Source organism: Aquila chrysaetos, chromosome 7 (genome assembly GCF_900496995.4).
Source record: "Aquila chrysaetos chrysaetos chromosome 7, bAquChr1.4, whole genome shotgun sequence".
In the NCBI taxonomy this organism is placed as follows: Eukaryota; Metazoa; Chordata; class Aves; order Accipitriformes; family Accipitridae; genus Aquila; species Aquila chrysaetos.
The window spans coordinates 42,490,441-42,499,139 of NC_044010.1; positions in this window are offsets into that span (position 1 = coordinate 42,490,441).

Below are 8,699 nucleotides of genomic sequence, written 5' to 3' on the forward strand. Positions count from 1 at the left end.
GTGGATTGAAATGTGGAACTTTACAAATTTTGGATTTTTTCTTCAACCTGAAACTTGAGAAGAAGGACACCCACCAGCATACTGTTCGTATCCCAGAAAAGATCTGAACTTTCCTTGCATCCCACCAGGAAGCTGCTCTGCTCCAAAAAGACTGGATTCCCAAGGTTTTCAGTTCACCTTAGGAGAACATGCTAGTCAAATACAGGGGAAAAAACGAGTTCATATAACAGTACAATACAAACCCCTGGTGCTTTCAAGTTAAGAGTCTGGCCACAAACATCTACCACTCCATACCTACAGAGTTGACCAGTGAGATCTGTTCAATGAAGGAGAGAGAGCACAGGCAGAAACCTACAGCACTCGTGGTACTCCTTCACAGGAAGATCAAACGGCCAGTACCGGGGCTTGTTGCTGCAAATGAGGCTGAAATCCCATTTCTGCTCCTCCAGAAATCAAATACAGCAGACTCATGCTCAGCAAAGCAGCAAAGGGTTTCTCTTTTTTGGTAAGAAAGGCAGCTGAACCAAGCAATGAAGTGCTGTTGGTGTACTTTATTTGACAAGGCAAAAAACCCCCAGGGAACTTGGGAAACCTTGTAGAACAGTGCCAGAAGACAAGCAGGAACTAGCTTCAGAATAACTTTGTCTGCCCCCCGTCTCAAAAAACCCCACCCCACATCCCAGTAAGAGGAGACTGTGGGAGGAAAGAAAGGTCTGAGTCACAGCAGAAACAAAAAAGTGATGCAAAAAAACCAGCCTCCATATGCCATAATAAAGAGACCTCTTATGTTTTTAATTAGCTCATTATAGAAGGGTGTAAAGCAGATAAAGGAACCCAATATGGAATTATTAAATCAAATGGTATTAAAAAAGAAAGCAGGGTGTAAAGAAGTTGCTCGTGATACAAGTTGTGCTGTTAGTGTGTCGTTCTAAGCAGAAAGGAAAAGAAGGGATCTGTAAGGGGTAAGGAAGAAGAAGGATGAAATGGAATAAAAAGGTTTGGACATAATCTGCTGTACTGGAATTGTCCATAGGAAGTGAATGGCAACATTATATTACTGCCAACATTATTTTGCATACGTGTCTGTATTCCTGAAGAGGCCTCTCTTTCCATATCCATATTCACTTTCAGCTCTCCAAACACGGTAATACCCCAGGTTAAAGAAATGTTAAAAAATTATGTGGTGTAGCATGATGTGTCAAAATGTAGACATCAAGTGTAACATTATCCTGACATTTAAAGATAAATGACACCAATTTCATGCTGTATCTACCTAGCCTCTGCTGTTATATGATCTGCAATTCTGTAGCAAATGAAAGGAGAAGAGCACTTTAGGTACTATAAGTGTTCTGGCTGCAGCACACCATCAGCATAAGTTATACTTTTCAGCTCTATTGTCACAGAAATGACCTGCTAGATATTTTGGCACATGCATGCTTCGTGCTTCTTTATATTCCTTTGAGTTGCCAAAACAAAGCAAAAAAGGCAAATAGGCTTTAGCGACCATGGCATAATGCACTTAAACAAGTTCAGCAGCTTTTGGAAAAACAAACAATCACAGAATAGTATCGGAAACACAAAGAGCTGCCTTTGAACTTACTCGTCTCCACTCAATGCAAATGGAGTGGGAGGGTGTTGTAGTAACCTCCTCTGTGCCTCTCGACATGAGCTATGCTAGATAGTAGTTGGCATGACTTGGATCCTAGACGACAGGTATTTACTGCTTTGGTCCTTTTGTGGCTACACAAGGGATTGCAAGTGTTGTACTCATTCCTTTAGCCTGGTGAGCTCTTGCACGGGGGAGAAGTGCAGGAGTTCCTTCTTCCAAGCAGGAAATGTCCTACTCATGAGTAGAGAGAGATAGGACTTCTTCCAATGCCTCTACTATACAGTACTCTCGGCTGTCTTCATTAGCAATCAGAGTAGCTGAAATTATGGATAATAGTGAAAAAATGATCTAAAAGGAGGAAAATGTAAACTCTCAGTCTGAGGCAGGGCAGAGCAGGGGAAAAATTAGAGGAGTTCTCCGCTGGCAATATCGCCCTGGGTGCACCAGATCAAGATGGATGATACAATGCTAATCTATCCCTGTTGTACCCTATACTAGCTAAATTACAAATCTGACGTCTTCCTGGAAGGAAACATAGAGCTTTCCAGTCATTTTGGGTGTGCACTTAAAAAATAAATAAATGCTGCGAATATTAATACCTCCGAGACTGATTTGTGAGGGCCATCTCCTACCTTTCAGCATCTTTGACCCTGTCCCTGCGATGCATCCCATCCTGCAGAGGGACAATTTCTGGTTAGTTATTAAGAGAGTAAGTTACAAGGGAGCCAAGTGGTTTCTTACGAACATATGGTATCTACATCAGTAGTGCAGGGACTTTGGTATAGAGTTTACGCTAAGCCACATAGATCTGCAAGTACGTGACAGCCTAACACTTCACGTAGCTCTCCGAGTACCCTACAGTCTAACACTTCACATTTGCTCTGCGCTGACTGGTAGGAGCTGGATACCGAATAGGCAGTTGCTGAGAAATGGTGAACTCGATGTTACCCACGCTTAAATAAGTGAAAGGATGAGATGCAGGTGAGAACAGGATCTCACAGTCCACAGTCAGGACTTGTGAGTCCTTTGCAGTTCTCTACACATTGCGTTTCTAAAGAATTAAGATAGGTGAAGCACCACTTACCTCTTAGCTTCAGTTCTATTTTCGCGTTTCTCTTTCCCCACTCCCTAGTCTCATCAGACAATTTATCCAACTGTAAGAAGGCCCAAAAGAGGTAAATTCAACCTAACATAAAAGCCATAAAAATTTCACATGGCACATAAAGCTGTTATTTAAATTGTATGTGCAGCAAAATAATTTAAAATCAACTCCAGTTGTGAATTCAAAGTGTTGCAGTTAAAAATAGCATGGGTATTAAATTTCAGAATTAAAATATCATCAATTTGATTTACACTAATTTACTAAAATTTCAGGTCACCATATTTTGAATACTGAATTTGAAAATTGTTATATCTTAAAATTCCTATCTTTGTTTATTTGGATAAATTTTTCTGATACTGCCTGGATAGGTCTGGAATTTTTATTCAATCCTCACATAAGGAATTTAATTTAGCTTTTAACTAAACTGCTTACGCATGCTTCATGACTTTCAAGAGAGAAGAAAGTCTTCAACAGGAAAACATATTCTGTGGAGCTGCCTATGAATGTGACTTTTTGCTCCCTTCTTTTTCTTCGCTCTTGTATCTGCCAGAAAATGGAGACAAATGGGACTCTTCCAGTTTGTTCTGTCACTGGGAACTAGTGTTTAAAAGGTGCCCAGCCATGGCTGAGAGCTTCTGGTGGTTTCCCATCTAATTAGTAGACTGGCCTATCACCCCTCCATTTCCCCCGTTCATCTTAGTGCAGTCAAAACCACCAACCCTTCTTATGTAGGACATTATAAATCATTGCCCACATTTTCTGCAGCTATAGGACTGATAAACATAGATGCGTTTATTTATACAGTTCAGTGCCAACAGCGAGGACCCAGGTTTGCGGCAGCCCAAAGCGTGGGCAGTGAGGCAGCCCCATTTCCAGACCCCACTGAAAAAAAGGCACAGCCCTGTACCTACACGTCTGAATGGTGCTGACTTGCATCCTCTTCGTTTGGAGTTTGGTTAGGGCTAGCATGGAACTCTACACACGCCTTTTGGGAAGAAGCTTGTTACGCTTCAGTGGCTCTTACCCATATTTATGGCTTATTCTGCCTCCTGTCAAACTGCATCACAGACCTCAACGTTGGAGGAGCCTGTAGGAGGGTACCTTGCTCACTTCTCACCTGTCCCAGGCTCTAAGGCAATATCTCATTTACCTGAAAAAAAAAAAAATAAAGAAAGAAAGAGAGAAAGAAGCATAGAAGCATAACTGCTAGTCTAGAAAAAGGAAAAAGCCCAGATGCTTTTAGACATTCAGAAAAAAACCCAAACCTGAAACCATGCTTTGGTATGTCAACTGCTAAAAGACCTCTTCTTTAAAATGTGCATTTCCTGGGGAAATGCTGGGAATTTGTAGTGTCTTTTGAAACCATGTCACACAGTTATCCTATTTAACTACCTGTGACATTCAGAAGAGCAATATGGAAAATGTGAGATAAATATCAAGGGCTTGATCCTGCCCTTTGGTACAGCAGTTGAGCATCATTTCCAGTTGTTTAAAATCAGCTTCTGACTGCATATGCCCTCGAAATGTGGGAGGCAAAACAGGAAAAACTCATTTGGCTGTGCGTATCTCAGCAGAAAAGGTGATGGCATTTTATTCGGGAATTGCTGCAAGTGATTTTACCTTAGTTTGTTATGTGAGAAATGTGATGTTCAGTTTTAATTTACACTGCCAACACAGAGCAATAATGCCACCACAGCAAAAATGTAAGAACAGACTTTGTAAAGAAAACGAATCCAACCAGCCAAGTGAACAGTGCCCACGCAACTCAGTATCTCTCAAAACCACTGGCATTGTACTCATTTTCTCTCCAGAATTTTTCAGAGATGTTGGTTAGGCTTTTTTTTTTTTTTTTTTTCACACAATGCTCATTCCTGGCACCACTGAGTTTCACAGAGGTCCATATTGTCAGAAAAATAGTTTTAAAACAACTCATAAGCATAGTTTGGAGGCAAAACAGATTTATTCATATACCTGAAGATTCCTTCTGTGTCTGACTCTATTCACCCAAAAAACTCCAGAAAATTATGCCTTTCCTACATGTGGCCAAGAATCCATAATATCTGCTGTAATGGAAGAAATATAGAGGGAGGGAGGAAAAAGGAATGAATAAAAGGAGAAGTGAGACAGGACAGATTCAGACAAGTAACACTAATAAAATACCTAAAGAAAATTAAGGGGAATGGGATGAACAGAATAGAAAGCAGAACAAATGATGTACTGAAAGAAGCTAAGCAAAGGAGTTAAAAATCTGATAAGGGAGCAGAGATGACAGAAACAAAAAAGAAAAAGGAAAGAATTAAGTTAAAAAAATCCCAGAGGAGAAGCAGAAATCCAAGTGCCTGTTCCTTCATTTGTGACACAAGCATTATTTTTCCACTTACTTTGATGGGAATGAGATAAGACTCTTAATGAAAAGTAGAGAAATAGAAAGTTTTCTTGAAGATGAAGGAAGGGCAAGGAGAAAATGCTCCTAGAGAAAAATAATGAGAATTAATTCAACATTTTGAAGATGAAAAGTACTCTAAACCTGATATATATTATTATTGGGAATTGTAGAACTCACAGAAATTGGGAAAGAGAATTTATCACTCTCTTTTAACAACTTACAGTGGTTTCTCTTCTTGTCATAGAAAAAGCTCTCTGAAGAAGTGCTGAATCGCAGTTTACTTTTCTGCCTCTTGTAAAGTTTTTGCCTTTTGTCTCTTCTTTCCTCCCTTCTTTCTGATAAGATCAACTGAAAACGGGTATCAGTCTATAGAATTCACCCGGTACATTGATGAACGGGGTATGTTGCATTTTTATGCTCCTAAAGTATGCTCAGAGGGCACAGGAGAAATATTTGCCAGTTAAAACTGCTTCTCTGTAGCAAATCTGGAGAAAAGATCAGTCCCTGCCACAGCTCTGGGGCTGAAAATATGATTTATATGATTACCCTCCTATGCAACAGTGCGGCATCTAAACGTGATGAGGAAAAGTTGTTTCGTTGCTGTCATTGTACGGGTGCTCCATGTCTCAGTGCTCCCAAAAGAAGGGAGAGTGTAAGTATGGGAGAGGGAAGAAGTAAAGGGGTACATCCAGTTCAGTGGTGGAGTTCAAAAGGCACCCCAGCACAACCCTCCCTCTCACTCATGGATGTATTGGTGTATGTATATTTCTTTATATTTTTATATTTTTTTAATTTATGTGTATGTTCTTATATGTGTATGAGACTTCTGTCCTCCCCTTCCCATTAACTTTGCCTCTCCATAATCGCACTTTCCTCTTTTGTAACTACTTTATTTCCTTCATAAAGGGTGATCGACCCCCCAAAGTGATGGGGAATATAGCTAACTGACCACACGGGGGAAAATATAATGATTTGAGAAGCCCTGCAGGCTTGCCGTGGGAGGGGAGGAAAGCAATGGACATCAGCTGCAAAGGCAGAAGCGTGGAAGGCAGCAGGGTCTGAGTTGCAGAAGGAGGCAGAGAAGACAAAGAGGAGTTTGAATCAAATCCTTTTGCTGAGAGGAACGAGTATGAGCTGGGTTTAATGACAACACTATTAAGTGAAGTGTTTCTGCTGCAGCAAAGAAGCAAAATGTTGTGGGAACACATGTTTTGCTGGTAGGGACAGAGAGGAATGACTGGATTTCTCAGATACATAAGAAAGAGCAGCAGGATTTAATGGCAATACTGAGGGGAAAAGAAGTGAAGAGAGAAGTTAAAAAAAAAAGCACCGACTTTGTGACACTGATGACTACAGGAGATGAGAGAGTTGCCAGTGGTGACAAACAAAGCGGAGGATTTATGTGAAAAATGTGTAAGTTAACCTCCAGCAAAATGCGAAGTATCAGCACAATCTGGGAAAGGAGGTATCTCCTGGATGATTTATCTTGCTGAGGATCATCTAGATGTTGTAGTAATTAACTTCTGAAATCCTCAGCTTCGAAACATTTCAGACACCTACATTCCTGGGTTTTACATTATTCCCCAATTAACCAACAAAACTGTAACTTGACTAATTTCGGTTTTATCTGTGTGACTTCCTGGGAGCTGAGTGAATTGATGAAAGGAAAACGACATCACATAGGGTTGAACTTGAGAAAGTTCGGTCTCGTTGTGAAAGTAATCACTTTAAAATAACTCCCACTGTTTTCAGTACATTTTAATCTAACTGCTGGCTAAAAGTCAGCCTGTCCTTAGTGACTCAGTTTGGTGTGTTTCAAGCGCTCCTTGTTGGCTTCCAGCTGCCATTATTCCTGTATGAACTGCTGTCTCATGATAGGAGAGGAAAGCAATTATATGGGAATGTCTCAACATGGCATTCGCCTTTCTTCGAGACGCGTTTGCGAGAGGGACTTTGTGTTAGGTTTGGGTAACTAAAGTCTCAGGTAACAAAAAGACCTCAGATGTGATCGGCGCTTTGGGCTCTGATCCCTGTCATAGTACGCGGTGCTGGAGAGGTATGAAAGCAGTCTAAAATATTATAATCCTTCCCAGGGAAGATCCCTCTAGAGCAGAAAGCGTGGAAATCGCCAGCAGCTCTGTGGAATCAGAAGTTTTAATGACTCCTTCTGCCTCAGTTTGCCATTTGAAAAAAATGAATGCTAATTTACCTGCACTTTAGAGATACTGTGGGAGGTGACCTACTTAAAGTTTGCAAACCATTTTCCTTTATAATTTTTAAACAGTGTTATTTAGCTAGATTGAGAGCACTTGTGAACGATTGTAACTATGGGCTTGAATTCATAATTGTAAGGCATATTTTGTTTAATAAATTCACAGTGAGAGCATTTGTAGCACCCTAACTGGTTTCAAGTACCTTAGTGAAGGCTCCAAACCAAATATATGCCCCCATCTTGGTGAAAGACCCTTCTTCTCTCATTGTTAGCCTAACATCTAAATAATAATAACAACAACAACAACAGTAATAGTGGCAATAATCATCATCATCATCATAATGAAGCACTCTGGTTTTGGTGACTAAGAATCTTCCCATTGATTTGAATGGATACTAGATCTAAGATCAAGTCATCTCAACTTCACCTCCTTGACTGGATCTTTGTATAAAACTTTGTGTAGAACTGTTGATGTCACTGTTGTAGCAGGAATTCACAAAATATAGCTTTCAAAGTCTAATGACCTCCAAAGATACTAAAAGCCATAGAGTCAATTGAGATATTGGTTTTGTGGCACACTGCAGTTTTTCCCAAGCCATTTCCCGATAACTCAGTGTTCCATAGGTGATAATTACTAATTTTTCTTTTTGTCCCGCAGGAGCCAATGACCTTATCATCTCTTCCTTTTCTAACATCCCTTTTTTCCTGACTGATGCCATCCACATTTTTCTCTCAGACTGTCTAATTGAGTAGCATAATTAAATTAAACTCAGAGCAGTTATTTCCAGTCTAGAACTGCTTTGAAATTGCTACTTCTATTTCAGACCTAAAAAATATCTATTATTTTCCTCTTTTTTTTCCCTACATATTTAGCCATGTGGTAGTTCAAAAACAGTTATCACCTTTCTTAAAAATCTTAACTCGCTGAAGTCATTATCACCCTCATTACATAAAAGAAGAAGAAAAAAAAAGAAGACATATGTATCCATATTTTAGACTGTATTGTGAGTTTTTGGAAATGTTTTCTATAGTCCCAGTTGCAGTCTGAGCAGTGTTGTTACAGAGAAAAATGGGAAGGTCCTGTTCTGTAAATAGTCACACATTGTATAATGCCGACAAAAAAAAGAAAATGGAAATGCCTGGGGACGGTCGATCAGGGCAACAATTTTCTGCTGAAACCTTCAAAACTCTGTATCTGAATGGAGGTGGGGTTTTTTTCCCTACAACTGTGGAAAGAAAGAAAAGTTAGAACATATTTCTAACCCCCCAAAATTATCACACCCAGTTTAAATCCAATGATCACTTCTGTCAGAAGTCTACATGTATATAGGTAGGTATCATCTTATTATGCTGTATTACATTACTCATTGTGACCTGAAATAAATATTTG